Raw genomic sequence first — 15145 nt, forward strand, 5'->3', positions numbered from 1 at the left:
ATCCATTAGACAAGAGAATTCCTAATGCCATGAGAGCATGCCCAGGATAAGACACATGCTCAGAAAAAAAAGAGAGAGGACATGACACCTTCACATGGAATTATTTTTCAGGTTTAATGTTAGGACAACTAAACCTTGAAGGACAACCAACAGGGAGTAAAAAATCTGGAAAGACTGTAAAAGATGTGATGCTTTTTGTTTGTTTCTTTGGTAGCTCCTGACATTTCAAGATATCTCCACCATAACAGTAGCTGGAGACAAGTTTAAGAAAAAAACATTTCAGGGACTAAGTTCCAGAGTTAACATATATAAATATAACAATGTCCACTAAGCAACAGAAGATCATAAGGCACGCAAAGAACAGGAAGTAATGGTTCATGAAAAAAGCAAAATTTTAAAGAAATAAGAAGCCATCAATGAAGGAGACCTAATTTTTGACAAACCAGAAAAATACCTTTTTTAAAAAGCAGTCTTAAATATCCTCAGAAAGCTAAAGGAAAGGGCAAAGAACAAAGTATATCCGGAAATGCTACCAAAACAAAACAAGAATTTCATTACAGAAAAACAAATCATAAAAAAAAGAAATATGCAGAAAAATTGGAGCTGGAGACCACAGTAATTGAAATTAAAAATTCCATAGAGGGGTCCAACATCAGATTAGAGATGCAAGAAGAAAGAGCCAGTAAATATGAGGTAAGAAAATTGAAATTATTCAGTCTGAAGAGCAGAAAGACAAAAAGAATGAATAAAAGCAAAAAAGGTAAGTGAGATGCCATCCGTCATACCAATTTGTGTATTATGGGGGTCCCAGAAGAAGAAGAAAGAGAGATAGAATATTTGAAGAAATAATGACTTTTCCCAAATTTAATGAAAGACATGAATATGTACAGCCAAGAAGCTCAACTTGTAACAGGATAAAAGAAAACTGGTCCAACACCCATAAACATTTAATCAAACTGTTGAATGCCAGAGACAAAGAGAGATCCTGAGAGCAGCAAGAAAAAGCAATACATATACTTAGGGGATCCTCAATAATGTAAAGAGCCAATTTCTCATCAGACACTATGGAGTAAGAAGGAAGGAGGATGATATATTTAAAGTACTCAAAAATTCTGTCAAGCCAAAATTCAGTATCTAGTCAATGCCCTTCTTCAAAAACAAGGTAGAGATTAAGATATTCCCAGATAAACAAAAGCTGAGGGAGTTCACACCACAGGACTGCTCCTGCAAGAAATGCTAAACAGACTTCTGCAGGTTGAAAGGAAAGGACACTAGAGAGTAAGTAAAAAATTCATGAAGAAATAGAAATTACTGTAAAAAGCAACTATATGATTAAATAGAAATGCCAGTACTATTATATTTTAGATGTGTAATTCCACTTTTTACTTTTTACAGGATCTAAATTGCATATGCATAAAAAGTAATGTTGGGTGGTGCAGTGTTGGCTCTGTGGCAGACTTCTTGCCTGCCATGCCAGAGACCTGGGTTCAATTCCTGGAGTCTGTCGATTCAAAAAAAGCAATGACAAATGTATGACTTTGGCAACACATTGGATAAAAATGTAATTTTGGCAAGAACAATATAAAGGTGAGGGGACATGGAGTTTAGGAACATAGTTTATGCATGTTATGCTATTACAGTTAAATTGGCATGAAATCAAATAAGATTGTTACAGATTTAGAATTTTAATTTAATGGTAATTACAAAGAAAATATCTGAAAAAGGATATGAGAAGGGATTCTAAATGGCTTACTACAAAATATCAATTAAATACAAAAATAGTCCATAATGGTAGAATTGAGAGCCTAAACTGATATGACTTACAAAAATAATATTAAGATAGCAAAAGTAAGTCTTGCATAATCAGTAATTACTTTAAATGCAAATGAGTTAAACCCTCCAGTAAAAAGGCAGAGATTGGCAGAATGGACTAAAGAGCATGACTCAACTATATGCTGTTTACCAGACACACACCTTAAATTCAAAGACATAAGTAGGTTGAATGTGAAAGTACGGAAAATGATTTTATATACAATAGTAACCTGAAGAGAGCAAAAGCGATTACAGTAATATCTGAAAAAATTTTAAATGAAAAAATGTAAAAAGGGACAAAGAATTTAACTGCATAATAATAAAAGGGTAAATTCATCACAAAGATACAACAATTATAAACACATATGAGCCTAACAAAAAAGTCCCCAAAATATATGGAGCAAATATTGACAGAATTAAAGGGAGAAATAGATGATTCTGCATTAATAGTAGGAAGCTTCAATAGGCCACTTTGGGTAATGGATAGAACATATAGACAGACAACCAAAAAGGAATTAGAATAATTGAAAAATAATATAAACTAAATAGACCTTGTTGATATGTATAGAATACTTTCTCCAAAAATAGTGGTATGCACATTCTTCTCAAGTGCACATGATCATTCCCTAAAATATACTACATGTTAGGTAGAAATCTCAAGAAATTTAAAAAGATTGAAAACAAATGTTGCACACTCCCTGCCAACACTACCACTATGCTCTGTGTGTGTGTCCTGTTCTTTGTGTGCATCCTGCTTGCCACCCTCATGGACCAACAGCAGCTCCAGCTCTTGCTCCTGAAGGTGCTCAACCTGGCAGACAAGGAGAACAAGCCCCCAGCTCTCAGTAGCACCCATGTCCTGGCCAGCAGGACCTCTCAGAAGATCTTCCAGGAGTCTGCCAAGCAGGAGAAAACGAAGTACCTGTTTCCAGTATGGAGGATAAACAACTTCTGAGAAAAAATCCCCACCACTTTCTCATCTTTCCTATAGAATACCATGATATTTTGCAGATGTATAAGAAAGCTGAGGCTTCCATTTGGACAGCTGAAGAGGTGGATCTTTCCAAGGACATTCTGTGCTGGAAAGCCCTGAAGTTGGAGCAGCAATATTTTATATCACTTGTTCTGGCTTTCTTTGCAGCAAGTGGTGGCACAGTAAATGAAAACTTGGTGGAGTAATTTAGCCAAGATGTTCAGATTACAGAAGGCTGCTGTTTCTATGGCTTCTAAATTGCCATGGAGAATATACATTCTGAAATGTATAATCTTTTTATCGACACTTACATTAAAGATTCCAAAGAAAGGGAATTTCTCTTCAATGCAGTTGAAAAAAAGCCTTCTCTTCAATGCCTTGCATGAAGAAGAAGGCAGACTGGGCCTTGTGTTGGATTAGGGACAAAGAAGCTACCTATGGAGAACATGTTGTAGCCTTTGCAGCAATAGAAGGAATCTTCATTTCTGGCTCTTCTGTATCGATCTTCTGGCGTAAGAAACAAGGACAGATGCCTGGCCTCACATTTTTCAATGAAGTTATTAGCATAGGTGAGGGTTTACACTGCAACTTCGCCTGCTTCATGTTCAAACACCTGCTTCATAAACCTCCAGAACAGAGAATAAAATAAATAATTATCAACACTGTAAGGAATTTCTTATGAGGAAGCCTTGCCTGTAAAGCTGATTGGAATGAATTGCACTTTAATGAAGCAGTACATTGAATTCATGGCAGGCAGACTTATGCTAAAACTGGGTTTCAGCAAGTTTTTCAGAGAATCCATTTGAATTTATAAAGAATATTTCATTCAAAGGGAAGATCAACTTCTTTGAGAAGAGAGTAGGCAAATATCCAAGGATGGGAGCAACGTCAGGTTCAACAGAAAATTCTTTTACTTTGGTTGCTGACTTCTAAATGAACTGAGGATGTATTCCTATTTCGTTTACTTTTTTCTTCTTAAAAAAAATCAGCTAGTTGAAATGTATCAACCAGCTACACCACAAAATACTCCAATAGAAATATTTGATGGCATCTTTGAAACTGTGTAGCTACTTTAAAACTAGTCCTGTTAATAATATTAGTAGAGTTGCCTAGAAAGAGGACATCTAAGACACAAGAATGATAGGATTTTTCTGAAAGATCTTGTCTTGTGTTTAGTTTTTGCAAGCAGGTTTTCTGTGGGTGACTTTGCTATATATAACTGTACCTGCAAGAATCTTGGTTTTCGAGAGGAGAAGCCCTCAACCTAGTTGGATCCAGCAGGATTGAATATTCAGTTACTCCCACAAGTCAGTTGGAAGATGTCATCCTCACTGCTTCAAAGCAGACTTTTTTGTATGCAGTATGGTGGGGTCACATTTCATTATTTTTCCATGTAAGCATCCTGTTATTGTAGCACCATTTGTTGAACTGTTTTCGTTTTACTTGTTTTTTGATTGCTTGCTTTTTTTGCTTATTTGTTTTGTGGGAAGTTCATGGACTGGGAATCGAACCCAGGTCTCCTGACTTCACATTCAAATAAACACCGTACTGTCAAGTTACAAGCCTAAGATAGCATAACTTTTGTTAGTTTCTACAGCAAAATTCAATGCATTCAATCTACCACTTTCTGGGAGCCAGTTACTAGGTGACTAAACTTTAAACCCGTGTAGACTAAGCATGTTATTTCTAAGTTTTATTTTATTTCACGTACTTAAGTACTTTTATATCAATTTTAAAGTCAATTCTGTGTATAGCTAGGTATTAGCCAGTCAGCGCCACACAGAAGACAAGTTGTGTGTTTTATCCTGTAGCACAGTTGTATATGTTGAGGTAGAGTGTCCTGGCATAAGAGAAAAGAAGGTTTTCATTTTTTAAGGGGTAAACTTTCAAGTGAAAATTTCTAACTTAAGTCCTTAGGAATGAAGGCATTGCCTTGGCTCACTGCTGGTGAGCTCAGTTTTAAAATCTGTGAGGGACCTTAACATTTGATTTCTAAAATGTGTGTGTTTCCCCCACCTTCTAGTTGGTAGAAAATGATCCTCAAAGCATCTTAGTTGGGATCTAAGATAATGTTGTAAAATTTTCACATCATCTTCATATGAAATGACCTAATCAAGATTTTGTTCTTCAGCAGTTAACTAGGACTGCAGTTGAGTCTCCTGAAAGTTGGGAGTGCTTTCTTTTTAGTTATAAACTTTCTACATGTGGTCTTTGGATCATGCCTATAGTTTATACTTGGAAATAACCACCCAATATTTTCTTACAGTCATGATTGATTGACTAGACATTGCCCAGTGCAATCACTTCCAACACTTCCTAAATCTGGTGACAACCTGATTGCCTAAACTTCAACAGAAAACTAGTGTTGTATGGGCTATTAATATATGGCCCATTCAAATTTTAATTTCAGAAGGAAGTATAAACTAATATATACTTAATAAGGCTTACATTGTCAATCTTTCTTTATGTTCCAAACAAATAACAACAAGACATTATAAACGACAAATGATACTCGATATACATTGACCCTTTGGCAGCATTTGTCAACTGATGGCATTGGCTATTTGACCTTTGGCCTGTTCTAGTTTTCTTCAACACTTATTGTATGAATTGTCTGGTCAGTCTTTTTATTCCTATATTATGGGACTTTTCTATCTATTGTATTGCTACTAAAGTTAATAAATTGAGGCTTTGGCTTCTTACTTGGGCAACATTAAAATGAATAAGCACTTTACCCTGCATTGTCAGGTACAAGGGGGAATTTGGAATCAGATTTTAGGATTCCATTTCTCATTAGCTGTGTAATTTGAAATTTCTGCCAACTCAGATTCAGGTCCTAATATGTTGAAAGGCCACAGTGTAATGAAGCTAGAAATCACTAATAGTGAGAACAGTAAAACTCACAAATATATGGAAATTGAATAATGCACTCTTGGACAATTATTGGGTTAAAGAAGAAATCACAAGGGAGATTTGAAATATCTTAAGGAAAACGAAAAACACAATATACAGAACTTAATATGTGGCAAAAACAGTGCTCTGAGTGAAATTTATTTCTGTGAATGCTTATTCTAGAAAATAAAAAAATTCTCAAATAAGTGACTTAACATTGCACCTGAGGATACTAGAAAAAAAGAGACCAAGCTAAACCCAAAATGAACAAAAGGAACGAAATAAAGATTAGGAGAAAGATGAATGAAATAGAGAAGAGAGAACACAAGACAATCGGGAAAAAAAGGTGGGTCTTTGAAAAGATCAATAAAATTAAAAAAAAAACTTTAGCTAGACTGACAAAAATTGAGAGAGGATGTAAATAACAAAAATCAGAAATGGGAGAAGAGACATTTGCTATTGATCTTAAAGAAATAAAAAGGATTTTAAGAGGATACTATTAAACAATTTTTTTTCTGATAAAAGATGTGTATTCACAACATACAAATTGTTACAACTTGAAAATAAGACAAACAACCAGAGTGAAACTTACCATATAATCTAGTAATAGCGCTCCTAGAAAACTACTCAAGAAAAATTAAAACATACGTCCAGATGTAAAGACATGCCAAAGTTCATAGCAGTATTATTCACAATTCAACAATTTAAGCGTTCTCAACTAGTGAATAAATAAACAAATGTGGTATATCTAAACAATGGAATTTATTTAGCAGTAAAACAGAAAAAATATTGATAAACACAACATGGATGAATCTATAAAACATGATCAACAATGGAATATTATTCAGACATAAAAAAGAATGAAGTTCTGATACATGTAACATGGATGAACTTTGAAAACATCATGTGAACAAAATAAACTGGACGCGAAAGAACATATATTGTATGATCAGAAAAGCAAACTTGGAGTCAGAATCTAGAATACTGGTTATCAGGGGAGAAGATGAAAATAGTGAATAGAGAATTAAGGCTTAAAATGTTAAAGTTTTGCTATTTATGTAATGAAGTTTCATGGATTTTTTAAAACAATTTTATTCTATTACCATAAGTACCCTCCAACAATTCCCCTTTTTAACCACATTCATATATATGTTTCATTGCTGTTAATTACATTCATAATGTTGTGCTGCCATTACCACCATCCATTACTAAAACATTTCTTTTGTTCCATAGGGGAACTTTGGACTATTAAACAATTTTATGTGGAAAAATGAGATCCCCAAGATGAAATGGACTAATTCTAAGAAACATGTAAACACCCCTAAACTGACTCAGGGAAATATAGATTTCAACAAACCCATAACAAATAAAGTTATTGAATCAATAATCAGAAACCTCTTAACAAAGAAATGTCCAAGACCAGTGGCTTGCTTGGTGAATTTTACCAAACACTCAAGAAGAATTAACTCTAATCCTACTCAAATATTCCAAGAATTGAAGAGTAGGGTCACTTCCTAAATGATTCTATGAAGCTGATATCACCCTAATACAAAAGGCAAACAAAGATTTTGCAACAAAAAAATTACAGAACAATATCCTTTATGGATATAGATGCAAAAAGCCTGAACAAAATATTAGCAAACTGAATACAACATCCCATGGAAAAGATGACACATCATTAGCTCATTATCTGGTGGTATTTATCCCAGGAAGGCAAGAGTGGTTCTATATAAAAGAAGCAATCAAATCAGTCAATATAATTTACCACATTAATAGACTGAAGGAACAAAACAACATGATCATCATAATTGATGCAGAAAAGATGCTAACAAAATCTAGCATTCTTTGTTGATGAAAACATTCAGGAAACTAGGAATAGAAGGGAACTTCCTCAACAGGATAATGAGTATATGTGGAAAACCCACATGTAACATCAGTTTTAAAGGGTGAAAGATGAAAGTTTTCCCATTAAGATCAGGAGCAAGATATTTGTTTCCTCTTTCACCACTGCTATTCAAAATTGTTCTAGAAACTTAACTGAAGAACTAGGCAAAAAAAAAAAAAAAAGCCAAATGGAAAGGAATAATAAAATTATTCCTACCTGCAGATGACATAATCCTATATTTCAAAACTTTCAAAGAATCTACAATAAAGCTAGTAGAGTTTAAAAATGAATTCAGCTACATTGAAGAATACAAGAACAACACAAAAAACTCAGTGGTATTTCTCAGCATCAGCAATGAACAATCCAAAAAGGAACTCAGGAAAATAATTCCATTTATGACAGATTAAAAGAATCAAATATCCAGGAACAAATTTAACCAAGTAGGTAAAGGGTTTTGAATAGAAAACTACAAATCATTACTGCAGGAAATTAAAGAAATTCCTACTCAGAGACTATTAGAACTGAAGATGGGGAACCAGTGGTGAAAACAAAAGTGTAAGCTTTTAAAGAAAAGGAGATACAGGATATAAAAGATAGAGATCAGCAGAAGCCAGGAGAAGATCTCTTGTGGTTGCCCCAACTACAATGAGGATGCGACAACTGCCCTGATCAACCAGGCTGAGTGGAGAGTCTTGGGCAAGTCACATCCAAACCCTTCCTCTCACAGACTCTCCGTTAATTCAAGAAGGAAGTGGGGCATTGGAGGCAGGCAGTGGGCAGCATCTATACTGTAGCCTGGCATGGCATGGTCATGACCTTTGTTTGACTAGGTCCTAAAAGAAGTCAGATGAGCACATACCACTCTGGATGATCTCTACAAAATTTCAACTAAGCCTTGGAGAAAGGAAGAGGAAGCTGTGGTCACTCTGGCACAACTGGATATTCGTGCATGGATATTTCACTCCCACTGGAGGGATTTAGTCCCTCACCAGTCACCCAAGTTGTGACAGGCCATTGATGATTTTACTAGAAAAGGCCCCTAAGAATGAAACAACAAGCTGATTTTGCACCTCATCACAAGGTATTTCCTGAGAAAGGCAATTGAGAGAGTTTATATTACCCTCCCTGCTTAAGGGAGGGTCTCTAAAAGTAGAGGAGTAGCTGCCAAAGTAGCTGGTAGTGAAACCAGGTTGGTGGATGGTGGGCACATGCCCACTAACTCAGTGGGCACAGAGGATCCATGATTTGGGTTGGCAGCCTCCCCTTATCTCAGAGGCCCCCATTTGCTGAGCTATTATAATCTTGTAGTTACTAGAGAAAATGTCCCAAAGGGCACCATAGACAGGCTCTCCATTGGAGTACTTTGAGAAAAAAATAAACTAAAAGAAGGGCCACTGGGCTGTACAGGGACATTCTGCTCTTGTGCAACCACCTTCCCACAATCTCCTGATACAGGAGGTAGAAGAGGAGACACAGTCTGTAGGTCTACCATCTTTCCCTTCAACCTGAATGAGGATGTGACATTTGGTAGGGTCTCTTTATTATTCTGGAGATGCAGAATGGAGGGGTGATGAATAGCTTTGGCTAATTTCAGGCATTTTACATGTGGATGGGGATGAAGGTTACTGCTATCATTGGTACCAGGATGGGAGGTTTCCATGTTTTCTAGAACTGTTTCTGTGGCCTTGTTCCCTACTCAGAATGCATTGTAGGAGTTGATGTCTTGCACCACTGTGTCTCTCAATGGTGGCAATGTGGGGATGCACTCATTCATTCCAGCAAAGGCTGGTGGTTATGTTTGGGTCAGTGACTGGTCATGCACCTCCAGTGCTCCCATATCCTCATTATATTATCCACCAGTGACAATATCACCTTCCTGGTGAGGAAAAAGACAATACTGAACCCATAAAAGACCTTCTATCTGAGAGTGTCCTCAGTTCTCTGCCCATAATAATGTAGTGTGGTCAGTGAAAAAGGCCAGTAGAGCATGGCAGTTGAATATAGAGGATCAGGGCTTGAATTTAGCAGTGCCCCCTATGGCATCAGTGGTCCCAGGCATAGTGACATTTGCATATTGGTGTCAGCATTTTTCTCATTTCTGTATCCTCCTGGCACCCATATATTAACACAGAAAGTAGGTATTTTCCAGTGGGTAATGGAGAAGAAGCTGGCCATGCAGGAGGTAAAAGCAGCTATTTCAACCACCCTGCCTCTGGGATCTTTGGAGTCTGGAGATCATTCTGAGCTATAGATATTTGCCACTTGGACCCATGCAAACTCGTCTCTCTGGCTGAAGGAGGGAACTTACCCCTGGGCTTCTGGACTAAGAAGCTGCCATATGCAGTTCAGTGTTGCTCTCCCTGTGAGAGGCAACTTCTGGCATGCTATTCAGCCTTGAAATGATCACTGAGAGCTCACAGGTCCTCTTGAGGTCAGAAATTCCTGTCACATCCTGGATCTTGGATAATCAGAACACTCACCCAAGCAGTACCCAACAATAGCGCATCATCAAATGGAAATGGTAGATTCAGCATTACACCTACTTGACCCCACAAGGAATGACATACTTCATGAGGTCTCCTTCAATGATAATCCTCTGATAGCATCACAATCCTTCCACCCCTGAATTGACATCTTGAGGAGCCCAACACAAAGATGCCCCACAGATGTTCAGTGCTGGTTCACTTATGGATCTGCCAAGTTGAAGCCATCTGGCATCTGTTGGGCAGAAGGCACTGTTTCTCTTGCCTTGGGAAGACTATACACTACCTCTTATACTGGAAAAAGTGCCCAATAGTCTGAATTGCATGCAGCCATCTTAGCTCTGGAACACTTGGGGCCAAGCACCTCCATATACCATTGACTCATGAGCTTTTGCCTACTGCCTAGCAGTCTGGTCAGATTTGTGGAGGGGTGTGACTGGAGAATTAAAATATCCTCAGTGTCAGTAAGAGACCTTTGGAAAAAATCGATGGTGTGGAAAGGCACCATCTATACCACTACTCATGTTGATGCACATAACAAGGGACCGTATCACAAAGAGCATCATTGAATAACCTAGCCAAAGAAGGTTGCACTTTTTACACCTGGCAAGACTTGCAGAGAGAGGCAGAGTCTGAGCCCTACCAGATAATAAGGTCAATGAACTTACCCTTGGTGACATCATACAATAGCCAAATTCCCCATGAATGCTTCTGCTATTAGATGGATTCACCACCAAATTGGACATGGGAATTTTGACACCATGAAATTATGGGCCAAAAATTATGGAGTACCTCTTTCATTAAAAAGAGATTCAATCTGCCATTTAGCAATGAGAGATATGCCAACTACCAGGCAGATCCTGAAAAGGGTATTTAGGAGCTATTCTCACAAGGGCTAAATGAGACCATTCATGGCAAATGGACTACATCGACCGTGTCCCACCATCCCAAGGTATATCCTATACCTTGCTCATGACAGACAAGGCTTTATCATTCCTGTTCATCGTGCAGACAGTACATACATGAGATAACTTGGAAAAGTGGCCTTGTCACTCCATCAGGTATACAGATGATGTCTCCTCAACCAATGACCCAACTTTACTTCACAATCCACTTGATGGGCCCAGACTCATGGAATTAGATGGGTCTTTCATGCTACACACCACCTGCAGCCAGTCAGCCTATGGAGAACTTTAATGGCTCCCTGAAAAAGGAGCTTTGACATATACATCCTGACAACTCTCTTGCTGAATGGACTGTCTTCCTTACTCCTGCCCTCTGTAAGATGAACTCAGAAATTCCAAGAAGGGAAACATGGCCTTATCCTGCTTTCTAGCAGAGGGAGAGGATGAGAGTGGGGAAGGAACCCAGACTATTCTTATACTGTTGATGATGAGGATTGGCCCCAAAAGGATGACCAAAAACACACCACTTGGGACTCTCCTTTTCAGCTACCACCAGGGAGTAATCTTACTTTTTACCTCATTATGCACTTCACATGATTCCCAGGATAGTGGGAGGATAGGGCCACCAGGTAGAAGCATGAGATGAATGAATGGCCTGGAAGAGCTTAGCACACATGGGGTGACAATTCAGCGGGGGAGACCCACTGGGCCTGACACACACATACTGGAGGTTGTGGGTGATGCCCACCCCTGGTCCACAAGTCTTCTTGGGAACAATATGAGTCACCTTTAAGAAATCCCGACAACTCCTATCTCTCATGAAGGGGTAGAAGTGGGCCAGAAGATTTGGGTAAAGCACTTAGATCAATCAGAAAGAGGTGAAGTTATAGCTCAAGGCAAGGGGCAGCAGACTGGGTGAACTTAGAAGGTAAAAAATAAGTTACACCAAGTAGGATAAGGGAAGTGTCCCCCACAGAAAATGGTTACATGAACACCCTGTCAGGATTGGTTACAGCATGATCTCTTCTCCTGTTTCCTACAAATTTGACCTAGTGGCAACCTGTAAGGAAGACACCTCATCCAGCTAACCTGTGCCATCGTGATGGCAGGGAATCTGACTGACTACTGGGTCTGCCAACCAAACCCTCACTCCTTCTGTCTTCTTTCCCAATTCTGGATTGACACACAAGAAGCTTATTTTCCTTCCCTTACTTTGAACTACCACCAGGAAATCTTTCATTTATGCCCTGTGACAGAGCTAATGACAAAGTCATTAACTGTGTCCTCTTCCTTTCTTCACCCCTGGACAAAATGCCATGGTGCAACAGCTCCTGGTGTAATAAAACTGGCAGATGGCACCATTGTGTCAGGCTGTGGGCTCTCTCTAGGGATGAATTATGCCCCTCCAGGGTTTTTATGTAGGTCGCTGGACAGTGACAGGACACTGCAAATCTGTCAACCTCTCTGAGCCTGTTTTGGTGGGCAAGATTATTAAGAGTACTAGGAACAATTTATGTGATGAATGAAATACAGTATTCGCACTATGCAGGAACTTAACAAATGGTAATTATTAAAAATAAATGTATGTATGGGGGTTGCAAGGGTAGTTCAGTGGTAGAATCTCCCAGGTGGGAGACCCGCATTGGATTTCTGGCCCATGCACATCCCAAAAGCAAAAAAACAAACAAACAAAACTTCAACAAATGGTGCTGCAATAATGGGATAATCACATGGAAAAAGAATGAAATGTAACCTCTATAGCATACAAAAGAAAAAATATTGTATTTGTGTAATTTCCATATTTTTTAACTTTAATGGGATAACCATTTGGGTTTTCAACTAGTATTTTGAATACAAAAACCAAATAATTTCATTAATGCACTGTTAGAGTCGCATAGGAATAAACAGAATTACGAACATGTAGAGTGCTATCTTTGTGCTTCATGTTATTTTCAGCTTCAAAGTGTTCATGATCTTCCTGTGGTTATACAGTATACTCAAACCTTGTGGGTATGACCTAGCAAATCCTACCTTTCTCATTTCCTCACTTCCCTATATCTGCATTGGTAATAAAGTGACATTTAAAATTGTAATTTCTATAAGAACACTTATGCAAGCAGCTGTTGCACCATTAGAGATTATGTGTTCCAGATTTACAGTGGGTTGCAAACCAAAACAGCATGTCAGGTTTGGGACCCTTGAGCTCTACTGAGGTTCTAAAGGGGATCCTTGGGGCCTATTATGGTGACTTCATAGCTGAACACATTTTTATCTCATCAGAAATTTTACAGTTTTATTGATAGAAGCAAAATTTTGTTAAAGTCCAAGACCACCTAAAAATTATACTAAGATTTAGCTTGGGCCTACTAACATGGTTACTATTAGTTTAAATTGATGATGTAACAGAAAGAAACACTAATGACAAGGAAGTATGGAATAGAATCAGGGATGTTTTAATATATTGGAGCATACTTTATGAGTACTAAATTTTGCTATCTTTTTGCTGTGATTTTGTAGATTTTTCCTACTATGAATATCAGAAATTAGAACAAACAAATTAGGAAAATATTATTAAAATATTAGACAAATAAAATATTCTTTTTTTTTTTTACTCAAAAAAGGTTTGCCACAATCTCTTTAGTAAGGAACTCAGTATAGCACAGAGGAAAAGAACTTGTAATTGAGGGCTAGAATGAATGAGTAGGAGACCCAGATCTGCTACTTGCTAGGTATCAAATTTGGGGAGAAATTATTTAACCTTGTGAACATTGGTTTTATCATGTATAACATGGCTTAATAATAGTATGAACTTCATTGGGTCATTTGAAGATTAAACTAGATAATGAATAAAACACTAGCACACTGCTTTGCACATGGAAAATCCTTGATAAATATTAGCTATTATTATTAATGGGAATTTCCATAAATAGTTATAAATATGATTCTTTTGATCAAATGGAATTGTACAGGTAAAATATTTCTACTATATTTTCTCAGATAAAGATATATCTTATCGATGGGACTTGATGACAACTGCAGCAAAATAAGGATTGAACTGAAGATATGACATACGTCTAAATTCAGTATTGAAGAATGAAAACACAGGTGTTCAACAGAACATGGCTCAGTGAGATGTCACTGCTGTGACAGTATATGAACTCCTCAATGTAACAGCAAGTAGATGTGATACAGCCATAACTGCCAGACCATAACTCTTTTCCTGTTAAACTGCTTAGTTGTTTTCTCTCCCTCTAACATACTGAAAATATAAACGGCCAACATTTCCTTTATCAGTTTAAAAATTAAGGGAAAATATGGCTCCTGCAGAATAAAGTGGATCTGAAGCAAATAAATAAAAGGAAGATCACTAATGCATATTCATTATTTTTCTTAAACTTTGGTAATGTGAAGGACTTTGAAATGACTTAAGGCTGTCAGTGCCTTTCTGTGTGTGTGCTAAGATGATGCAGCAGTCCTAAAGACAGCATGCAATATGGCAGTTGCTATGGTAGCAAGCTGCTTTTCATTGAAGAGCAGTTAAAATGGTGGCATATAAAACATATGTATAGTATATTGTCTCCGAGTGAATGACCTTTACCCTTGAACTGTAAGGAACATGTTTTCTTCTTTTCTGAAATTCTTGTCTATTTTTGATGTGCATCTGTGTCTAATAGACTGGTGATCAAACTTCCCTGTTTGAAACTACACAGGGTACAGATCTGTGGTTGAGAAATAAAAGGGTGGCTTAATATTGCATATGCAGTTAAAAGTTGATGGGTTGGGGAATTTTTGTATGTTAAGAATGTTTCTATGTTGTTTTATCAATAAAAAATATTTTTTAAAAAAAGACAATTATACAAAAATTTTTAACAAGTTGATGGGTTGGGAACTAATTCACTTGAATTAGATGTTCTGTTGAAAGTAACATTTCACACTTTATAAGGCGACTTCATAATTAAAGCATACACTAAAGTTATATTTTCCTATAAGTTATAGGAGTACTGTGATATCTATAGCAATTATTTCTACAAAAAAAATAATAAAAACCACTATAACTGTAGGCAGAGAAGTTGGCTATCAATAATGTTCAGAGAATAAGAGCTGCAGAGAAAGGGGTTACTGCATTTAAAGTATTAGGAGTCCCGGCCCAGGTTTACCCCTGGCCTGTTCTCAGGCTGTGGGCAAGGCACTCAGC

At 37.4% G+C, this 15145-nt stretch overlaps 1 long non-coding RNA gene and 1 pseudogene across 1 annotated transcript in view; both read left to right on the top strand.

Moving 5' to 3' along the window:
• The window catches only part of LOC143649492 (uncharacterized), a 340610-nt gene extending 326582 nt beyond the window's left edge, over positions 1-14028 (top strand). Inside the window, exon 8 of the long non-coding RNA XR_013159043.1 lies at positions 13948-14028. This is a non-coding gene — a long non-coding RNA (uncharacterized LOC143649492). The remainder of the gene's footprint in view (positions 1-13947) is intronic.
• LOC143650939 (ribonucleoside-diphosphate reductase subunit M2 pseudogene) lies at positions 2528-3718 on the top strand (annotated as a pseudogene).
• Positions 14029-15145: the final 1117 nt, after the last annotated feature.

The sequence above is a fragment of the Tamandua tetradactyla genome, chromosome 11, assembly GCF_023851605.1.
Source record: "Tamandua tetradactyla isolate mTamTet1 chromosome 11, mTamTet1.pri, whole genome shotgun sequence".
Lineage (NCBI taxonomy): Eukaryota > Metazoa > Chordata > Mammalia > Pilosa > Myrmecophagidae > Tamandua > Tamandua tetradactyla.